The 24,399-nt window shown below is 34.7% G+C and overlaps 1 protein-coding gene and 1 pseudogene across 2 annotated transcripts in view; one reads left to right on the forward strand and one right to left on the reverse strand.

The window, feature by feature from the left end:
* The window catches only part of FREM2 (FRAS1 related extracellular matrix protein 2), a 271,893-nt gene that overhangs the window by 46,833 nt on the left and 200,661 nt on the right, over positions 1 to 24,399 (forward strand). The gene's annotated exons all lie outside the window — the stretch shown is intronic.
* On the reverse strand, positions 8,236 to 8,351 carry LOC111734035 (annotated as a pseudogene).

The following is a 24,399-nucleotide window of genomic DNA, read 5'->3' on the forward strand; positions in this document are numbered from 1 at the left end:
CTGACACTTCTCCCAAGAAGACATACAAATGGCTAACAGACATATGATTGATAAAATGCTCAACTTCACTAGCCGTTAGGGAAATGCAAATCAAAACCACATGAAATTCTACCTCATTCCTGTTAGAATAGCTATCATCAACAGGACAAGTAATAACAAGTGTTGGAGAGGTTTGGGGGAAAAGGGAACCCTTATACACTGATGGTGTGAATATAAATTGGTATAGCCACTGGAAAACAGTATGGAGGTTCCTCATAACACTAAGAATAGAATTATCATATGACCAAGCAATCCTTCGGAGTATCTACCCCCCAAATTAGAAAACATTTATCTGTAAAGATGTATGCACTCCGATATTCATTGGAGTACTATTCACAGTGGCCAATATACGGAAACAACCAAAGCGTCCAACAATACATGACTGGATACAGAAGATGTGGTACAGTTATACAATGGAATAGTACTCAGCCATAAGAAAGATGAAATACTGCCATGTGCAATAACATGGATGGATCTTGAGAGTATCATGCTAAGCAAAATAAGTCAGACAGAAAAAGTTGAAAACCATATGATTTCACTCATCTGTGAGATATAAAACTGAAAGCAACAAAGAAACATGACAAAGACCCATGAACGGTAGATTAGTGGTTACCAGAGAGAAGTGGGGAGGCGGTGGGAGGTTGATACGCATAAAAGGGGTCAAATATTTGATGACAGAAGGAAATTTAACTTTGGGTGGTGAGCACACAATGCAATATATAGATGATGTATTGTCAAATTATACACTTGAATCTTACTTGCTTTTATTAACTTTTAATTTTAAGTTAAATGAATGGCACTTTACATTTTAGGGTGATTAATAACAGTAAAGGAATGCTAGTAAACATATGGTTTACTTATCATGATCCTCAATTAAGATTTAGTCAACTCTATGTTGTGAGTGACAATCTCATTTTCTTGGATATTAATGAAGAATAAAGAAGCTGAAAAATAAGCATGATCTATCAGTTTTTTAAAATTATTGGTAGTATGGTATAATGATTAAGAACAGGACCTTTATGGAGTCAGACAAATCTAGGATCTGATGCTGGCTTAGTCATTTCCTAACGGTTCAATTTAGGCAAATAAATCTTTCTAATCCTCAACTTCCTAATCTACACAATAGAAGAATACCTTTAAGCATTGTTTTAAGGACTAACACAGATAAATATGTAAAGTGTCTAGTACAACCCCTGACACATTTTAAAATGACTTATAAATGGAGTCAAAATATTGTTACCATAACTAACTATTCAATAAATATTTGACAATTAGCTGAATATTAAGTACTGCTTCTGAGCATATAACACTCAACATAATACATTATTTTCCTTATACTTCTATTATATCTGAAAGGAAATGATGCAATTTATTTCCTGCTTTTGTAAAATACAAATTTTTCAGGAATATTGAAAACACTGTGTTTATGGATTTGAGATATTTTTTGTTATTTTGTCTATTTGTAAATATATATAAGTATTAATAGAGATAATTTTTTCCTGACTATAGAGAAAATTTCATTTTTAGTCTAATAATTTTTGGGCTACTATAACTTGTCTTTCTTTTATAAAAAAGGAAACGTGACACACCACTTCAAAAAGAATATATATTTATAGAAAAGTTTTAATCTCATAAAACTAAAGGCAAACTATAACATACTATATTTAATCACATATTCTCGTTTTCCAACATTCACAATTTTTAAAGGAATATGTTCTTACATTTATAAAAATTCCCATACCAATATTTTCTATTCTTTAGTCAATAGCAATTATAGGAACCCAGAGGTATATATGAAAGGTTTTGAGAATAATCATATTCATAAGTGATCCTTAAATTTGAATACAGTATTTGCATGAAAGAATGTTTTCAACACTAAGAAGAAAAAAGTTAAAGGGTAATTTTTTTTTTTTAATCATGATCATGCACCCTCAGGAAGATTATAGAATAAATGATCCTATAGTATTATTTAAAATAAAGGTATCTAAAATTACCTTTAAAAAAAAGAAACAATTGAAATTTGTTTAAGCCAAAAATAAATGTATTTGCTCATTTAATTAAAAGCCAGGAGAGATTGATCCAGGGGTGATTAGATCTAACATCATGAGGACCTGGGGTCTTTCTGCTTCTCTATTTGGCTCAGCTCACCTTTTTGGGTTGGCTTTATTCTCTAGAGCTATGTGGTGGCAAGATGGCTGCAGCATATCAGCCTCACACCAACCACGGTCAAGTCAAATGGGAAGAGCAATCCTTTTGTGACCGTAACTCTCGCAAAAATCTGGGGTTTACTTTAATTATGCCTGCTAAGAACAGATGCCCATCCACAAACCAGGAGGTACTTTGATGGACAGAACTAGGTAACAGAGTCTCCATTTCTAGCCAAGGAAAGAAATGGATGAAGTTATAACTAGGATTTTTGGAGAATTATATATATACTTAGCCTATGTTATATAAGCCACAGTCAGTAATCTGGATGGGTAAATGGGAATACACACACACAAACTGATCTTTTATTAATTCATTTATTCATTCATTAACTGTTCACTATCTGACAATTTTGTGTCAAGTATAATACTAGGTGCAGGATTTAGATCAACGAAGAAAACATAAGGAGTCCCTGCCTTCATAGCACTTACATACATGATAAAAACAAAAAAAGTATCAGGTAAAAATTTCAAATGGTTATAAATCGTGATAAGTAGTATAATAAAATGAAACAAAAAAAGTGGGTGAAATGAGGAATAATGGAAAATGGGTAAATACAGGGAGTACTTAATCTTTCCAAAGCATAGCTAGAGAAGGCCCTAGTTAAGCTGTGTTCAAGATCAACCCTAACAGATAAGGAGCTAGCTAACCCTGGAAAGACTTGAAGACAAATGAACCACTCAGAAGAAACAGTGCAGGTCACTTGTGCAAAGTTCTGAAATTGAAAAGAATTTCACTTCAGAACTGAGAGATCAGGGTAGCCAAAGCAAAGTGAACTAGAGGATAAGTGGGAGAACTGAGCAGAAGCCAGAGTATTCAGAGCTGTTCGCCCTCTTATGGACCATGGAGTCAATTTAAAATACATTAGATATCATGGAAGGTTTTTAAGCAACTGAAGGAATTAATCTTATTTAGTTCTGCAGATCTATAAAGAACTAAATTGGGAGATTTTCAGGCTCAATCAATTGGATGAATTGCACTTTTTACTGGCAAAGGAGATGTGATTTGGGGAAAATAAAAAGTTCTACTTAGACATGTCAAGATTGGGACATCTATGAGTTAGGTGTGAAGTGTGCAATTTCAGATAGAGATGCAGGATTTACAAAAGCCCGGGGCTATTTTTAAATGTAGGTTTTATTGTTATTTATATGTAGAAAGTTAAAAAGATCAAGATATGACTGCCATTGAGAAGATAATTTGTTGCTCATAGTTCCCAAGAGAAGGGGGCATATGCCATACCATACAGGGCCACACAGGGAAGCAGCAGGGTTGGTCAGAAGTCATAGGGAACAAGAAGAAAACATGGGTAGGAGACCATTGTGGTTCTCATGGGCAAGATAAGGCAGCGTAAACAAGTTTAGGATCAGCTGGTTTGAAATTTTTCAGCATGTTCTGAGGTGTAGGGGCTGTCTCTAGTTGTCTGGTACCTGGCCCTGGGATGATTAGAGCAGAGGAGTTTTGCCTCCTGGAGTTTAGGAGCCTGATAGAGGAGTTGGTTCAGAGTACATTGCTCTGGATTGCTTCATTGGCATATGAAAGGCATGCTTCCAGGGGAGTATTTGCTACGTGTAGGAATTAGCTAGCAATAAGGGGCAGTCTCTTCTCAGTCAGCAAGGCCCCAGATGCTATAGTAATAAGAATATAGAAAATAAGAAAATAATACAGGGTTGTGGGTATAAATTTGTCAATGGCATGAGGAGTGGGGAATAGATAAATGTTAAGAACAACTCAACTATCTCAGATACCCTTGGTAAATGCGAGAAAATGCATCCAAAAAAAAGGTTGGAAAATATTCTTTTTATTGTTTTTCCCCCTCTACTAGTAAACTTTATGGCCATTGGGAGCTTAGATGAAGAAATTCCAGCTGCTTTCTCCACTCTACCCTGATGCCCAGACTGTCCTTATGTGATGTTTTAGCATAGACTTAAGATTGTGGGTGGAAGAAATAACAATATTTACCACTTATGCATATAATGAACTTACAGCCTTCGCTACGCCATAATTTCGAATCTGATAGATGTTTCTAAAAGAGTTAAGTGGTAGTTCAGTTAATTGGTAAAACTTCTGCCAAGTTGCTAAGTATTTTAATTACAATAGTTGAAATGAAAGGTGGTGATTATCATGCCTGGCAAAGTAAGTTTTCTACTTATTTTAATCACGGTGAAATGAAAAGTATTGTTTTAATTCCCTAAAGTTTGTTAGAGGTAGTTTTTACTCCTTAGGTAAAATTTCAGCTGTACTCAACCAGAAATTTTCATCTATTGCACGAAAACACTTCTAAATCATAGGTATTTGTTTTAGATTTCAGTCTAAGGCCTAGAAATCTTTACTACATCATCAATATAAGTAATTTAGAAAGAATCATTCTGGATAATGTATTATTTTATTTATTTATTTAAAATGCTGAAAAAAATACAGGTCAATGTTCTGCTCTTTCAATGCATTTGAAAATTTTTCTTTTATAGATAGAATATTACAAGGTGCCTGAGAGTAGGGACCATATTTGTTCACCATTGTATCTAGCATGTAACATAGCCATGGCACAGAGTATGCTATCAGTCAAACTAGTGAATAAATGAAAGAATGGACACCAAGGAAATTATAGTGGCAGCAATTATTATCTATGTAAGGAATGTTGCTATGTCCTTATGCTTTTTGCAGCACGTAGCCTCTCAATATCTTTCTTCAAACTTATTTTGCTTCTGCCAATAATTTCATAATTTTATTATGTAATTTTAGTGATGGAAAAGTAGAACAATTCAGAACTATAAAATTAATTATATCCTTTTTAAATTATAATCACAAATTAATCCAAATTTGTTATATGAGTATGGCTAGTTACACAACAGTAACATTGCCAAAAGTTTCAGGCAAGTCATGTTTAACCTTACAAGCACGTATTGAACATGAAGTTGGCCCATTTCTTGAATGAAAAAAAAATTAGACAAGTAGAGGCTTAGGGTATACTTAAATTCACATAGGTAGCTAATGGTACATTCAAGACTAGAATCCTCAGTTAAGTCTTGCTCTGGTGTGCACATGATATCTTGATAGTGAATCTATAGAGAACGCTATCAAGCATAATTTGGGGGAAACTCCAGCATAGCTAAGGAGCCTAGGGTAGGGGTTTGTAAGTCATACTGGCTTGGTAAATGGTGAGAAATATTACTGTATTACTGGAATATTGTTTTACTAACTGGCAATTGTTAAAGAACTATTAGGGGTTAAAATGATGCCTGAAAAGGATCTTTAACAAAGATACTATGAAGAATTCTTCATCATGGAGTATTTGAGTTTCTGAGACAGAGGATGACAACAGATGATAGAAGAAAACTGTAAGCCAGCTGCTGTGGCATCATCAAATAAAGGGGAAGGGTATCTCAAAGGTCTAGACTAAAATGTGAGATCAAAAGAGGGAAAGTTTTCAAAGGATGGCAGTAGAACCACTAGTTTCTTAGAGGCGCTGAGGAGTAAGGAATAGAACAGCACCTCCTCTTCATTTTGCAGGAAATGAATAGTAGGAACAGAGCAAGATACTCCTTTAGGGACAATGGTGTTTTCTGGGGTTGGGCAGATTCAATGAAGGCAAAACAGTGGAGGATATAAAAGTTCAAGTGCCTAGAAGTGTTTACCTATAATAGAAGAGGTGTTTCTATTATAGTGTTTACCTATAATAAAAGAGCACATCGTTTCCTGAAATCATACTTATCCTTACTATCTACAACAAATGGGTATTTTCTATTCTATTGCTTTTTAAAAATTTTTTAAATTTATTTTTCAATGATAGTTTCAGGTATAAAACAATGATTAGATATTTATATTTACGAAGTGATCACCCTGGTAAGACTAGTACCCATGTAGCACAATACGAATTTATTATAATATTATTAACTATATTCCCTATACTGTACTTTATATCCTCATAACTATTTTTATAACTAGAAATTTGTACTTTTTAATCCTATTCACCTTTTTCACCCATCTCTCTAACTTCTATTCCATCTATTAAACATCAATGTGTTCTCTGCATATATCAGTTAGTCTCTGTTTATTTTGCTTTTTTAGATTCCACATATAAGTGAAATCGTGGTATTTGTCTTTGTCTGACTTATTTCATTTAGAGTAATACCCTTTCCATCTATCCATGTTGTCACAATGGCAAGAGTTTATTCTTTTAAATGGGAATATTCCATACTATATTTAGGTACCACCTTTTCTTCATCCATTCATCTGTTGGACACTTAGGTTGCTTCCATACCTTGGCCATTGTAAATAATGCAGCTATATATATATATTGCTAAGACCAATGTCAAAGAGTTTATTGCCTATGTTTTCTTCTAGGAATTTTAAGGTTTCAAGACCTACATTTAAGTCTCTAATTCACTTTGAGATCACTTTTGTATATGGTGTAAAAAAAGTGACCTAGTTTCTTCCTTTCTTTCTTGCTTTCTTGCTTGCTTGCTTTCTTGCTTCTTTTTTTCTTTTTTGTATGTTTCTCTCCAGCTTTCTCAACACCATTTACTGAAGAGATTGTCTTTCCTGATTTTTTCTCTTCTTGACATTGATTAATTGATCATAAAGGTGTAGTTTTATTTCTGGGCTCTCCATTCTATTTTGTTGATCTTTTTGTCTGTTTTTAGGTCAGTACTATGCTGTTATAATAACTACAGCCTTGTAGTACAGTTTGATATCAGGTAGTATCATAACTCCAACTTTGCCTTTCTTTGTCAAGATTGCTTTGGCCATTTAGAGTCATTATTGTTTCCGTACAAATTTTAGGATTATTTGTTCTAGTTCTTTGAAAATGCCATTGGCATTTTGATAGGGATTACATTGAATCTATAGATTGCTTTGGATAGTATAGCTATTTTAATGATGTTAATTCTTCCTATGCATGAACATGGTATATCCTGCCATTTATTTGTGTCTTCTCCAAATTTTTTCTTCACTATCTTATTATTTTCTACGTACAAGACTTTAAACTCCTTGATTAAAATTATTCCTAAGAATTTTCTTTTTTTAGTGCAACTTTACTTGGGATTATTTTCTTAATTTCTCTTTTTGATAGTTCATTATTAATGTATAAATATGAAAATGATTTCTAAATCTTAATTTTCTATCTTGCTACTTTACTCAATTCATTCATTAGTCCTGATTGTTGTTGTTGTTGTTGGAATCTTTATATCTCTATAAAGATACTATTTCTCTCTATATAGTATCATGTCATCTGCAAACAAGGACAGTATTATTTCTTTCCATTTTGGATGTCTTTCATTTCTTCCTTGTCTGATTGTTGTGGCTAGGACTTCCAATGCTGTATTGAATGAAAGTGTGAAAGTGGACATTCTTGTTTTATTCTTGATCTTAAAGAATAAAATTTCAACTTTCACTGTTGAATATGATGTTAGTTGTGAGTTTGTCATATATGGCTTTTATTATATTAAAGTATGTGCCCTCCATCCCCACTCTGCTAAGAGTTTTTAACAGAAATGGATGGTGGGTTTTATCAAATGTTTATTTTTCTGCATCTATCTATGTATAATTTTTATCCTTTATTTTATTTATGTAGTGTATAACATTAATTGATTCATCGATATTGATTCAAACCAAACTTGGATTCCAGGAATAAATCCCACTTGATCATAGTGTATAACCTTTTAAATGTATCACCGAAATCAGTTTACTAATATTTTGTTGAGGATTTTTGCATCTATGTTCATCAGGGATATTAACCTATAATTTTCTTTTTCTCTTTTTCTTTTTCTTCTTTTTTTTTTTTTTTTTTGTGGAGTCTTTTCCAGTTTGAGTATCAGGGAAATAACTGGCCTTGTAAAGCGAGTTTGGGAGCCATCACTCCCTTTAACCTTTTGGAATAGTTTGAGAAAGATAGGTATTTATTCTTTGAATGTTTGGTAAAATTCACTTCTGAAGCCATCTGGTCCAGGACTTTTGTTTGTTGAGAATTTTTTTTAAATTTATTATTATTATTTATGCCTACAGCAACTGGTCTTCCTAGGTGGTCTCCCATCCAAGTACTAACCAGGCCCGACCCTGCTTAGCTTCCGAGATCAGACATCAGGCTTGTTCAGGGTGGCATGGCCATAGACCATGGACTGAGGCTCCACTGGGGCATGAACCCAGGACCTTCTGCATGTAAAGCAGACATGCCTACACTATGAAACCACGTCCTGTTGGGAGTTTTTTGATTACTGATTTGGTTTCATTAGTACTTATCAATCTGTTCAGATTTTCTGTTTCTTCTTGACTCAGTCTTGTTAGATTTTATGTTCCTAAGACTTTATCCATTTCTTCCAGAATGTCTAATTTGTTGGCATATAATTGTTAGTAGTGTTTTCTTATAATACTTGCTATTTCTGTGGTGCTGGTTGTCACTTCTTTCATTTTTTTATTTTATTTATTTACTTATTTAGGCCCTCTGTTTCTTTATTGGTGAATCTGGCTAAAGGTTTATCAATTTTGTTTATCCTTTTACAGAACCAGTTCTTGATTACATTGATCTTTTGTGTTTTCTTAATCTTTATTTTGTTTATTTCCATCTGATATTTATTTTTTCCATCCTTCCAATCACTTTCAGCTTTGTTTATTCTTATATTTTTAGTTTCTTAAGTGTAAGGTTTAACTGTTTATTTGAAAATTCCTTTGCTTCTTAAGGTAGGCCTGTATTGCTATGAATTTCCCTCTTCAAATCTCTTGCTTGTGCTCCCTGAATTTGGGTTTATGTGCTTTCATTTTCCTTTGTCTCAAGATATCTTTTGATTTCATTCTTGATCTCATTGTTAACCCATTCATTGTTTACTAGCATATTATTTAGCCTCCTTATATTTGTTTGTTTTTCAGTTTTCTTCTTTTAATTGGTTTCTAGTTTCATACCGTTTTTTTGGTCAGTGAAGATGCTTGATATGATTTTACTTTTCTTAAATTTAGTAAGACTAATTTTTTGACCTAACATGTAGTAGTACATCTTGGAAAATGTTCCATGTGCACTTGGAAAGAAAAAAAAAAAAAACATATTCTGCTGCTTTTGAAAGAAATGTTCTAAAAATACCTATTAAGTCCATCTTATCTAATTTGCCATTTTAAGGCACTGTTTCCTTGTTTATCGATCTGGATGATCTATCTATTGATATCAGTGGGGTGTTAATATTCCCTCTTATTATAATAATATTGATCTCTCCCTGTGTCTGTCAATATTTGCTAAATATATTTAGATGCTCCTAAGTTAGATGTGTACATGTTTACAAGAGTTCTATACTCTTATTAGGTTGACTCTTTTATTTTTATGAAATATACCTTTCTGACTATGGTTACAAGATTTGTTTTAAAGTCTGTTTTGCCTAATATAAGTATTGCTACCCCAGATTTTTTGTTGTTGTTCTTTCTATTTGTGTGAACTATCTTTTAACATCCCTTTACTTTGTCTGTTCTTCTCTTTGGAACTGAAGTGTCTCTTGTAGACAACATTTCTATGACATTTTTTAATAAATATATTCACTAAGGCACTTTATATCCTTTGGCTTGAGGATTTAGTCTATTTATATTAAAGTAATTATTGATAGGTATATAGTTATTGCCGTTTTAAAAATTGTTTGGGGATTATTTTTTGTACTTCTGTGTTTCTTTATTCTCTCACTCTCTACTCTTGCATATTGATGACTTTTGATAGTGTTACATTTGATTCGTTTCTCTTTATATCTTGTATATCTCTTACAGATTTGTGGTTTGTAGTTACCATTTTGCTCCATATATACCATGCTATATTCATTTTAGTTTATTTCAAATTGATAGTCACTTAAGTTCACACACATTCTAAAATCCCTACAATTTTTACTAACCCCATCCATGTTTGTTTTTGTAATTTTTATGTCTTTTGTATGTATATCTCTTAATTTATTGTTGTAATTACATGTGATTTTCCTACTTTTGTCTTTGAACCTTTGTACTAGCTTTATAGTTGGCTGATCCTCTGCTTTGCCCTTGTCAGTGAGATTTTTTCTTTCCTATATTTTCTTATTCATATTTTTTATATTTTCTTTTCTACTTAAAGAAATCCCGTAAGTAGGTGGGATCAAGAGGGAAGCTAGATAAAAGCAAGTTTCCTCCTACCATGACTACATTAAAATTACAATGAAATTATAAAATAATCAAGTCAAAGAACAATCTGAAGTCTAGCTGATCATACCACATACATCTAAGGATATAAAGAAAAAGCCACATTGAAGTTGGTAGGAGGGGCAGGGATGTGAAATGGGCTGGTTCTGGTGATTGAGCACTGGGAGGGAGAGTGTGGCTGCAGAGGCCTTCCTAAAGGAGCGAGGGGTCCTAGCCCCACACAGGGACTCCACAGCCCAGAGTTCCAGTCTTGGGAAAAGGAGTTCACACAAAATGTGACTGTACAGATCAGTGGCGATTCTGGCCATCTGGGTGATACTGAAGGAACCTGAAAACCCAGATATTTCCTTTAAAGGACCCAAGCACAGATTTTCTCACTCACAGCTGTGTGGTGCCAGGATGAAGGCTGGAAGGATAGCTGCTATTGTTCTTTTGTTGAGCCTGCCTCCAGGATAATCTACTGATGGGTGCCTGTGTTGAACCCTCTCACCACAATTTTATCTTTATTCTAAATTGCATCTTTATTCTAAATTCTAAAGCTGCATTGGCCTAGTGAGAGCAGCCCACTCCACCTCATGTCTCTCTGAGACCCCGACCCACTCAAATCACAAGTAACCTATGGCAAGCCAGTTCCCGGGCATCCAGCTCTACCCAATGTCTTCCCTGGGCAGCAAATTAATAGCAAACAATAGCCTTCAGCTCACAAAGCCCATGTGTGACCTGTATATCTCAAGAGAGACTTTTGGTGGTGGGCGACAAGCAGCACCCCAAGCTATTTTTGAACAGATCAGTATTTCTTGAACAGATCTTGGGTGTCTTCAGGCCCGAGGCCGGCAGAAGCTGGCTTTGCTGTGATCTGAGGCTTTTACAGAAAGCCACAGATTCTGCACTGACACAAAATCTGATTCTGCATTGGCCAGGCAAAATCTGCTTACTTTACTCTGGTGACCCCATGGGTCCCCACCTGACCCAATTCACATACCACCCAAAGGCTCTTCCAGCTGCAGAGTCTAACAGGCAGTTGACAGGCAGCCTCAGGCCTTAAGTGCACTGGTCCTTTTGTTAAGCTGCCCCAGGCTGTGACCTCAACTCACAGCATGGTTTCTCCCTCTTGCCTCAAATCCAACACAGGCAACAACCATCCATGGATCACTTCGTAGCTCCTACCAGGTAGCCCTGAGTAAACAAAAGCAGTGGCTGACCTTGGCCTACACAAGAGCCCCTCCCAAGAGACCGCAGAACCAACAAATCCAGAGGCTGATATCAGATCACAACAAAGCACAACCTGAGTAGCCCCATAAGAGGCATACTCAAAGAGTGGTTTCAACATGTGCATGACCCTGCTAGGGTAAATCCCATTCAGAGGGGTCAGCCCCCACACAGCAACTCATACCTTGTGGGTGTGGCCAATCCCCGCAGCCAGTCAGTTCCTAAAACGATCTTAACATTGCTAACAATAATCTAGGCTTAGCCACAACAGGAGTACACACACGACCCACACAAAGAACACACCAAGAGCCCCAGGCACAGGTGATAAAGGAAAATGTGCCACTGGTACACACAGGACACACACTACATAAGGCAACCTTGCCAAGGTTGCAAATGAAACAACAGGAGAAACATGTTGCAAATGAAACAACAGGAGAAAACTAAAAAAAAAAAAAAAAAACTAAATGAAATGGAGGCAAGCAACGTGTCAGAGACAGAGTTCAAAACATTAGTTATAAGGATGTTCAATGAACTTAGAGGGAGACTAGAAGATCTCAATGAGGACTTCAACAGAGAAATAGTAAACATAAAAAAGGACATAGAGACCATAAAAAAGTCAGAAATGAAGAATACAATAACTGAAATGAAGAATGCACTAGAAGTAATCAATGGATTAGATGAAGCAGAGGATCAAATCAATGAGTTGGAAGACAAGGTAGCAGAGAATATCCAGTCAGAACAGCAAAATGAAAAAAGAATTTAAAAAATGAGGAAATTTTAAGAGACCTCTGGGAAAACATCAAATGCACCAAGATCTACATCATAGTGATACCAGAAAGAGAAAAGAGCAAGGGACTGAGAACCTATTTGAAGAAATAATGACAAAAAAAAAAAAATCTTCTCTAACCTGGCAAAGGAAATAGTCCAGGAAGTACAAAGATTCCCAAACAAGAGGAATCCAAAAGATCCATACTAAGACACACCATAATTAAAATGCCAAAGGTTTAAAATAAAGAGAGAATCTTAAAAGAGAAAGGCAACTAGTTACTTCCAAGGGAACTCCCATACAAATGTCAGCTGATTTTTCAACAGAGACTTTGCAGGCCAGAAGGGATTAGCATGGAATATTCAAAGTGATGAAAAACAAGAACCTACAAGCAAGACTACTCTATCCAGCAAGGCTATCAGTTATAATTGAAGGAGAGATAAAGAACTTTCCAGACAGGAAAAAGATTAAAAAATTTATCACCAACAAGCCAGTATTACAAATAATGTTAAGAGAACTTCTGTTAAAAAAGGGGGGGGGGTAAACATAAATACGGATAATAAAATAGTAATAACTATGTACCAAAATAATCACTTTAAATGTAAATGTATTAAATGCCCCAAATAAAAAGACATAGGATAGCTGAATGAATAAGAAAACGAGACCCATACATATGCTATCCACAAGTGATCCACTTGAGATCAAATGACAGATACAAACTCAAAGTGAATGGATGGAAAAAGATATTTTATGCAGACAGAAATTTTAAAAAGCTGAGGAAGCAATACTTTGAAGTAAACTTTAAAACAAAGGCTATAATATAAGACAAAGAAAGGCGTTACATAATGATAATGAGATCAATACAACAAGTGGACATAAACCTAGTAAACATATACACACCCGACATAAGAGCAGCTACATATATAAAGCAATTATTGACCAACATAAAGGGAAAGATTGACAGTAATAGACTCATAATAGGAGATTTTAATACCCCATTGACACCAATGGACAAATCTTCCAGACAGAAAATTAACTAGGAGACAGCAGCCTTATATGACACATTAGACCAGATGGATTTAATTGATATTTTCAGAGTGTTTCACCCCAAAACAGCAGAATATACATTTGTTTCAAGTGCAAATGAAACATTTTCCAGAACAGACCACATTTTAGACTACAAAACAAATCTCAGTGGTATGAAACTAGTAACCAACTAGAAAAAACATGGAAAATACATAAACACATGGAGGCTAAATAACATGCTACTAAACAATGAATGGGTTAACAATGAGATCAAGGAAGAACTTGAAAGATACTTGGAGACAAATGAAAATGAAAACACAACAACTCAAAATCTATGGGACATAGCGAAAGCTGTCCTAAGAGAGAAATTCATAGCAATATATACCTACCTCAAGAAACTAGAAAAATCTCGAATAAACCATCTAACCTTACACTTTAAAGAACTAGATAAAGACCAGCAAACAAAACCCAAAGTTAGTAGAAGGAAGGAAATAATAAAGATCAGAATGGAAATAAACAAAATAAAGGCTAGAAAAGCAATACAAAAGATCAATGAAACCAAGAGCTGGTTCTTTGAAAGGATAAACAAAATTGATAAACTGTTAAACAAACTCATCAAGAAAAAAAGAGAGAAGACCCACATAAATAAAATCAGAAATGAAAGAGAAGTAACTACCAACTCCACAGAAATACAAAGGATCATAAGAAAATACTATGAGCAATTATATGCCAACAGATTGGATAATCTGGAAGAAATCGATACATTACTAGAAACATACAATCTTCCAAGACTGCATAAAGAAGAAACAGAAAATTTGGACTGACTGATTACCACCAATGAAATCAAATCAGTAACCAAAAAATTTCCCCAAAACAAAAGCCCTGGACCAGATGGCTTCATAGGCAAATTTTACCACAGTCAATGAAGAATTAAAACCTAATCTTCTCAAACTATTTCAAAAAAATCCAAGAGGGAAGGCTCCCATACTCTTTTTATGAGACCATATTACCCTGATTTTAAAACCAGGCAAAGGCATTACATAACAAACAAAACAAAACAAAACAAATAAAAACTATAGTTTGATATGCCTGATGAACATTGATGCAAAAATCCTTAACAAAATATTAGCAAATTGAATTCAGCAATAAATTTAAAATATCATATACCATATCAAGTTGGGTTTATTTCTGGCATGCAAGGTTGTTTCAATATCCACAAAATAATTAATGTGATATACCACATTAACAAATTGAAAGATAAAAATCATGTGATCATACCAATAGATGCAGAAAAAGCATTTGACAAAATCAAAATCCATTTCTGATCAAAATTCTCAGCAAAGTGGGAATACAGGAAACATACCTCAACATAATAAAGGCTATACACGACAAACCCACAGCTAACATCACATTCAATGTGGAAAAGCTAAAAGCATTTTTATTAAAATCAGGAACAAGACAAAGATGTCCCCTTTTGCCACGTCTATTCAACATAGTGTTGGAAGTCCTAGCCATAAGTATCAGACAAATAAAATAAATGAAAGTCATCCAAATTGGAAAGGAATAAATAATTTTTTTTTAGAATTGCCAACTGGTACAATCACTATGGAAAACAGTTTGGAAGTTCTTCAAAAACTTAAAAATAGAACTATCTTATGATCCAGCAATTGTACTTCTGGGTATATATCTAAAGAAATCCAAAGTACTAATTCATAAAATTCTATGAATCCCTGTGTTCACTGCAGCACTATTCACAATAGCCAAGATATGGAAGCAACATTAGTACCCATCAATAGACAATTGGATAAAGAAATTATTGTAAATATATACAGTAGAATATTACTCAGCCATAAAAAATATAAAATCTTACCATTTGAAGCAACATGGATGGACCTAGAGGGTATTATGCTGAGCAAAATAATCAGAGAAAGACAAATACCATATGCTTTCATTTATACATGGAATCTAAGGAACAAAAGAAACAAAATGAAAACAGATTCACAGATACAGAGGACAAACTAGTGACTTTCAAAGGGGAGGTGGGTTGGGGGACCGGGTGAAAAGGTAAAAGGTGAAGAAGTACAAATTAGTAGTTATAAAACATTCACAGATACATAGAATACAGCAGAGGGAATGTAGTCAATATTATTGTAAGAGCTATGTGTAGAGCGGATGGGTACTAGAATAAACAGGGAAATCACTTCATAAATTATATAAACGGATAATCATTGTACTGTATACCTGAAACTAATATAAAATAATAAAAAAAGAAATCCTTTCAAAATTTTTTTAATAATGGTGCAGTAGCGATGGATTCTTTTATCTTTTTCTTGTCTGGGAAACTCTTTACCTCTTCTTCAATTCTGAGTGATAGCTTTGCTGGGTAAAGTAATCTTGGTTGTAGGTTTTTGTCTTTAGTCACTTTGAATATTTCAGGCAGTCCCTTCTGGCCCACAAAGTTTCTGTTAAGAAATTAGCTCCCTTGTATGTAACTAACTGCTTTTCTCTTGCTGCATTTAAGATTCTCCCTTTATCTTTAACTTTCAGCATTTAAATACGATGTGCCCTGATGTGGGCTGCTTTGAGTTTATCTTGTTTTGGACTCTCTGTAATTCATGGACTTGTATGTCTATTTCTTTCATCAGGTTAGAGACATTTTCAGTATTATTTCTTTAAGTAGGTTTTCAATCTTTTTCTCTCTCTTTTTTTCCTCCTGGATGTTGATATACTTGATGTTGTCCTGGGGTCCCTTAAGTTATCCATTTTTTTAAATATTTTTTTTTCTTTTTGCTGTTGTGATTGGTTGTTTCCTGCCTGTGTGGAGTTGGGACCCCTTCCTCCTCAGGGGGGAATTCTGCAACTGAGATATCCCTCTCAATTCTTAATCACTACACCATAAGTATTGACCTACTCATCTATGTCTCTGCCTTTCCTATGCATCTCTACATGGCTTCTTTATATCCTTAGTTATAGTAGCTCTGTTTAGATAATCTTCAGGTGGTTCTCAGTGATAGTTGTTCTATAATTTACTAGTAATTTTGATGTAGCCATGGGAGGAGTAGTACAGAGCTTACCTACTCTGCTAGCTTGATCAGATGTCTCATATCCTTTTAATTCTATTCTATTCCTTTTGTTGAAACATCGGTTGCAACCCATTCACTAAAATGATTTTACTAACCATTAATGGAATGTGTTAGGGAACCGTTACAGATTTTTCTTGTAATAACAACAACAACAAAAAAGTTTTTAAGAGTCTTTAATCCATGTGTATCTACATAAAATGGTACAATGATTAAAGCAGACATAATTTAATTCTTCAGTTCAAATTCCTTTCCTTTGTTTTACTATTTTTAAAAAGTTATTGGACAAAATATCTCTGATATTTATCTTATGGAAATATAAACTGCCTATATTTGACAAAATGTCTTATATAGAACCGCCTTTAATGCCTAATTAATAATAAAATGAATCATCTAGTCTCAAGCCAAAAAAAAAAAAAATGTTTAGGAAACCCTAATAAACAAACCAAGTAAAATGTGTCAGTTCTAATGAGGTTTTGATTTGTAAAAAAATAGAATGTTACCCCCCCCTTTTTTTTTTTCAGTAATCACATACGTTTACTGAGCTTTACATGTTCAATATACATTTTGAGTCTGGCAGGAGATGAATAGGGCAATATGAGAAAGGAGAGATTCACATAACTCTTTAGGAAGAATCTTTAGGAAGAAATGTATTTCTTTTTTAACTATGAAGTAGTTTATATAACCACTTAAAGTGTTTTTCCTTAACCCTAGAGACTTTGTGATTAAATTATTGTTTGTGCATATGGTGTAGCAGCAGTTCTGACTTTTTGGACCTAGTATCTCTTTACACTTTTTAAAAAAATCCAGAGGACCTCAAAGAGATTTTGTTTGGAATATATTTATTAACAGATATCATAATTTAAACTAAAAAAATTAAAATATTCATTTATTGATTCATTTAAATATAGCAACAATATTAAATAATTTTTTTGTTAAAAATAACGGTTTTCCTAAATAAAATCTTATTGAGAACAGTGGCATTGCTGCTGTACATTTTTAGAAATCTCTTTAAGGTCTGGCTTATAGAAGACAAATGGATTCTCATTCAATCTGTGGTTATGTATCATTTTGGTAGAAATATATTAGGAAAACCCAGTGTCACTACTTTCTCTTTTATGAAGAATTCTAATATCTTCATACTATATATAATTATTAGAAATTGAGACTCACCCTTATTTATAAAATGTTAAAATCATCTTAATTTAAAACAATCGTTTTAATCCATATTATAAATTTGCCACTTAGTTTAAAAATTATGTGGTCAAAAATAAATAAGCAACAATATACACATCGAGTAATGCTTATATTTGAAAATGAAGTTCATTAAAGGCAGGAATTATTTGCCTTCTTTGATGATTACATCTGTGAGAAAGAATACTCCTTTCTCATTCCATTTTCATTTTTTATTCTTGTCAGCAGGAAGTTATAGCAAAAGCTTTTTATAAAGCTTACTCAGCAACTACTTACTTAGGACAACTTAAAAACTGCTGAACAGTTTAACACACAGTAGTGAAGAGTCCAAAAATCAAAAATATTTGGGTTAGTCAGAGAATGGAGCAGGTTTTAGAATGGACTCAGAACTAAGTTTATGTTATGGGAATCGCTGTCCTAGACAGATGAGCATGTGAGGGGACTGGAAACTCTCACAGGATTAGGTAATCCTGTCTGCATTTCTCTGCCTCCCCATCTGAACCATTATCTCCATCCCTATTTCCTGATGAAGATAGGAGAGTGGGATTTAATTCACCTGACCCCCTCAAAATCACAAAGGTGCTGTTGGTGTGTAAATTGGAAATCCCAGTTTCTCCAAGGAACAGAGAATAGTCAGTAGTGGAATGGTGGGTGCTCTCCACAGCTCTCTTTGAATACATGAAACTGCTTCAGTGTATGCTGACAGCTCCCAGCTGCAAGCACCTGGAACTAGACTAGCTTGCTTTGTTTGTTCAGTCAAGCTTTTCTTTGCCTCAGAGGTTCACTTAATGATACAAGATATCTCAAACCTTGAAAGATAATTTTTAACTAGAAAGTAACCTATTTGTAAGAATGATTTTTAGCAAGTGGTTCTAACTGGCTTATGTTTTCTAGCCTTCGGGTGCTAGAAAATTGTTTCAAAAAGAAACAAATAGTCTAAAAGCAGATGACTGGAAATAGGTGTTGAGAGACTAACATGTGACCGGAACTTTTATAAATATTCTGATCTTATTAAATGGTACATCATCAAAATTGCTCTCTGTAACCAGAGAGTGGGCATTGTTTTTTGAAAAGCTAGAGGAAAACATTTTTAATTTATTGTAATCTTTTATGTTTTTTAACACATGAAAACTTTTTGATGACTTATGCTGAAATGTTCCATTTTTTACACCCTCCCCTATTTATGATAGGATGGTCTCTCTATCCAACGTTAGGTATGTAACATAATATTATGTACCAAAACTGATTTGAGCATGTGGCCTATGGAAGAAGCAAAGAATAAATGGATATTTCTAGTTTAATTAACTAATGAATTACCATCATGAAAAGAAATTTGTATTGGTGCTAAAAACCAACACATTTTCCTTTGAATAGTGCTAACATTTAGTAGAGTATATACAGATAAGTAACTCACATATGAACTGCTTATTTTTGTTTCCGCTTCCTAATTCTCTTTTTTTACTCATTTTCTCTCTTACAGTTTTCTTTTGGTGGCCTCTGCATTCAATAGTCTCTCTGGCTCAAATACTCTTACTCCCTTCTCTATTTAAACTAAGTTTTTTTCTTTGTCTGAAAATTCAGCTTCAGCATGGCCTCCTCTTTGAAACCATTAGTGACTAATGTGAAGTCACTTCTTTGTGCCCTATACATATGTGCACATATGTGGACAATTCAGTAGTTGGTATTCCTGTCTATCTTTCCTTGGGGAATATGTCTCCTTTAGCTTCATATTCTTGATCCCTAACACAGCCCTTTGCACATTACATATTTTCAAGGTTTGCTGAATAAATGAATTAAATAAGAATAAATTTAGTTTTTGAACAATTAAGGACCCAAGAAGGTCTCTAAACAGTTATAATTTTAACACTAGATGAATGAAATGTATATGTTTTTATTATTAGATTTTTAAAATTAAAAATAGTATCCAAGACAAATCTTAAAGAAAGAATGAAACAATGTTAGCATATTTCTTTTGAATACCTATGAAAAGTACAGGTTGCCAGAGATTATATAGCGTACATAAAACCACAGAAAAACTTTGTTTTGATTTGTAGCTTATACAACAGTTCTAAATTATCATTTGAAAATTAGTACTAATAGTAAATTAAAATATGTGACTCTCAAGAATTTTTAAGAAAACAGGATATAGCAGTGAAGGGATCAGTTTAGATCAGTGCTTGATATATAATAGATGTTCACTAAATGTTTATTAGAGTTGAACACATCATGTTTCTGGTCTAGCAGACAGTTTGGTATGATCTAAGTGAATGGTCGGTGTGGAAGCACCAGGGGACTGAGACTGGAACCATATGGAGAGGACAGATGATATTTTCTCATGTTGTTCTAAAGTTTTGGACTTTGTCCTCAAGTCAAAAGGGATCTAACAAAGGATTTTCATAAGGAAATAATATGATATAGGCTACCGTTTTAGGAAGATCACTGGAGAGAAAAGTGGAGAACATAGAGAAGTATAAGAGTGAAATGGGAGACAGATACACAGGATAGAAAGCCATAGCAGGGAGAGGCTGACATAAGGAAGTTGGCAAAGAAAAAGGGGGATGAATTCCAGAGATGTTTAGGACTTGGTGGCTGATTATATATGCAAATGCATGAGTGAGAGGAGCCAATAGGTGAATCCGATTATCATGTTGCTCTTTGTGGTTTATCTTTCATTGCAACAACGAAAGAGACAAAGAAAATTACAGTGTCCTACTTGCAAGTATTATTCCTTATAAGAAAACAAATGAATCATTCTGTATTCAGTTCTCTGATTTTGTTATAGTACCTATCATGGGTTAAAATTTAGTAGAATTATATTGGCCCTATGGGCAATAAATATTGATGACATTTCAATTTTTAATTACAGATAGAAATACAGTTGTGTGTGATTACTTTTTTAAAATTGAGACCTTGTATATTGAGGTTTTAGGAAATTTTTATATATGGCATTCATTTGGAAGTTTGCCCATTATTAACAGTTAATATCTGAAGAAGATAGGAATGAGGACTGGACTTGAAACTCTTGACTCTTTTCTTGCCTTAATAGTAATAAGTAATAGTAAGTTTATTTTGAAAATGAAAAATAAGTTTCACTGTTTGACAACGCAACACTGTGTACATACAGGTCACACACACACACACACAACCTTCCATAATTATATTAAAGAATATATACCTTTGTTTTATTGACAAAAGTATAGTTTTGACTCCATATCCTTAACCTATAAGGTATTTAGCCCCATGTAAAAAAGTAGGAAACTGATATACAGAGAGATTAAGATATTTCAAGTCACACAGAGTAACTGGCAGAGCTGGGATTTCAATCCTAGTCTATCTAACTCTAAAGCACATGTTTTTTTCTAGTAAACTACCTGGCCCTAAGAGAGGAGAGTGTGGCTGCAAAAGAGACAAGTGAGGCTCATGCCTGATTCAATATTGGGAGAGGGCTAGTAGGGAAAGCAATGCTAGACATTAAGAAATATAAGGATGAATAAGTGCCAGGAGGATCCTGTACTCTAATACATTTTAAAACATAGAAGAAATATTATGGCTATCAAGTTACAAATAAGCAGAATTTCTCCCTAATGAAGACCTCCTTTAGTAGCCTTGAGTCATCAAATTACCACAAATTTGGGTCTCAATAAATTATTCTGAAAAATCCATATAGAGAGACAATCAAAGTCAGCTCTCGAGTGTGTAAAATGCAATACATAGCAAACAACTCAAAGTGTGGACCACTAATATTCTAAGGAAGTCATTGTCAGAAGTGAACCAAGGTACTGACAATACCTGCTTTCAGTTTTTTTTAGGAAACATTGAAAATCTGAGATAGTTATTACCTTACTAGCACTTCACTTAATAGGCTCACTGACTCAACCTTTTGAAAGCATTGTTTTTATTTCTTTACTTGAGTTAAAGCAGCTGTGTTCATCCATCATGGAAGGTAATTATCCACATGGAAGGTTATGTGACCACTGCTCTAGGCATGCATTTAAATTGTTTTTTTAATTTTAATTTTTTTACTTTGTACAATCCAATGAGTTTTTTTTTTTCAATTATAATTGGCATACAATAATATACCAGTTTCAGTTGTATAGCATAGTGATCAGAAATCCACATAACTCACAAAGTGATCACCCCACTAAATCTAGTACCCCTCTGTCCCCTTACATATTTATTATGACATTATTAACCATTTTCCCCATGCTACACTCTACTTCTCCATGTCTATTCTGCAACTATCCTTTTGTACCTCTTAATTTCTTTGCCTTTTTTCCCCAACCCCCCTCCCATGTAGTATCCTTCTAAATACTCTCTGTATCTGTAAGTTTATTTCCGCTTTTGTTGTTGTTGTTGTTGTTGTCATTATTGACGTTGATTTTGTTCTTTAGATTCTACAGCTATGTGAAATCATGTGATATTTGTCTTTCTCTATCTGATCCATTTCATTCAGTGCAATACCTTCTAGATCCATCAAGGCAAAATCTTTTTCCATCTTCTTCCTTTTAGTCTGTGTGTGTCTTTTAATCTGAAGTGAGTCTCTTGGATTTATGGACATGGACTATAGGCTAGTGGTTACTAAAGGACTATAGAATAATGGTTACTAGTGGGTGGGAGAGGAGGGGAGGTAGATGGGGTAAAGGGGGTCAACTATAGGGCTTAGGGGGAAGATGAAATGGGTAAAGAGAATCAAATATACGGTAGCTGAAGGAAACTGGACTTTGGGTGGTAAACACACAATAGAATATACAGATGTCAAATGATAATGTACACCTGAAAATTATATAATTGTATTAACCAATGTTACCCCAATAAACTTAATTTTTTAAAAAAGTGAGTCTTTTGTAGGCAGCATATGTAAGGGTCTTGTTTTCTTATCCATTCAGTCACTCTATCTTTTGGTTGGAGCACTTAATTCTTTTCTATTTGAGGTACTTGTTGATAGAAATGTAGTTATTACCATTCTTCATTCCTGTTTTTGATACATGTTTTTTCTTCTTAAAGAAGTCCTTCCAATATAATACTGGCTTGGTGATGATAAATTCCTTTAGCTTATTTTTGTCTGGGAAGCTCTTTATCTTTCCTTCGACTCTAAATGATAACTTTGCTGGATAAAGTATTCTTGGTTGTAGATCCTGAGTTTTGACCATGTCGAATATTTTGTGCCAAGCCCTTCTGTCCTGCATAGTTTCTTTTGAGAAATCAGCTGCCAGTCTTATGGGTGCACCCTTGTAGGTAACTAGCTGCTTTTCTCTTGCTGCTTTTAAGATTCTCTCTTTGTCTTTAAGCTTTGGCATTTTAAACATGATGTGTCTTGGTGTGGGCCTCTTTGGATTCCTCTTTCTTGGGACTCTCTGAGCTTTCTGAGGTTTTATGTCTATTTCCTTCACCAGGTTAGAGAAGTTTTCTGAGGTTTTATGTCTATTTCCTTCACCAGGTTAGAGAAGTTTTCTATCACTATTTCTTCAAAGACTGTTCAACATCTTGTTTTCCTTCGGGTACCCCTATGACACAGATATTTTTACATTTAATAGTGTCCAATAGGCTCCTTAAAATAGTATTATAGTCTTGGCTTCTATTTTCTTGCCATTCTGATTGAGTGTCCTTGGCTTTTCCATCCTCTATATAGGTCATTTGATCCTCTTCTTTAGTCACTTTGTTTATTCCATTTAATATGCTTCTCATCTTAGATAATGTGTTCTTCATTTCTGACTGGTTCCCTTTTATAATTTCCATTTCCATTTTTAAGTTTTTTTATCTCTTTGTTGAAGTTCTCATTGAATTCATCTACACTTCCCATAAGTTCAGTGAGAACCTTTATAACCAGAGTTTTGAACTCTGCATCTGTTAGATTGCTTTACTCCATTATTCCTGGATCTTTAGTCTGTTCTCTTATGGTTTCTACTTCTTTGTCATTCCATTTTGGCTGCCTTTCTGTGTCTGTTTCTACATACAAAGCAAAGCTCTTAAGTCTCCTGGTCTTATTAGTGCAGCTTTGTGTGGTAGGTGTCCAGTGAAAAAGTCTTGAAAGGGGTTCAGCTGCATGTCAAGTTTAGCTTCAGCCTGTACCACTCCGGGACCACCTGTTAAGATTCAGCAAGCAATCCACAGATGCTGTGCTTATAGTTGCATCAAAAGACTACACCAGAAACTGAGGCCAGCTACCACCAGTATGAGTCTAGGCGCTGCTCAGCAAGGAGCACCTGACTCGCCGAGGACACAACTGGATGTGCTTGGGTGGGGCCCGAGCTGGGGGAGGCGGAGTTTCAGGGAATCCTCTGGGCTGAGTGACCTCTGTTATCTAGTTTGATGACATCTTGGCTATGGTGGTGCTGAGTCCGCACACTAAAACTGGGGTGGGCTCAACAGAGGAACAATAGATACTGCCGGCACTTCTGTACAGAGCAACTCTCCCCTCAGCCCTCACTCTGACAACTCAGTATCCCCCTCTAAGTCCCTGATGCTCCTTGTGCAATCAAACTGGCACTGGTGCTTAGAGCAAGTAGGTCCATCACCACAAAAGTCCTCTCACAGACAGGGCCCCTTTAAGAGGCATCTGCCACTGCCACTGCCGCTGCTGCTGCTGCAGCCTCCATCCTACTCAGTCACTGGGGACTGGGCAGCCCCACATCCTCACCTCGTCCTACCTTCTGCCATTGCAGGGTGATTTCTTAGATTTCTCCCTAGTTGTATGACTTGTTTATCTAGATCTTAGGCGATTTGGTCACCAGAGGGAAGAACAGAGCCTCT

Source organism: Pteropus vampyrus, unplaced genomic scaffold, assembly GCF_000151845.1.
Source record: "Pteropus vampyrus isolate Shadow unplaced genomic scaffold, Pvam_2.0 Scaffold737, whole genome shotgun sequence".
Lineage (NCBI taxonomy): Eukaryota > Metazoa > Chordata > Mammalia > Chiroptera > Pteropodidae > Pteropus > Pteropus vampyrus.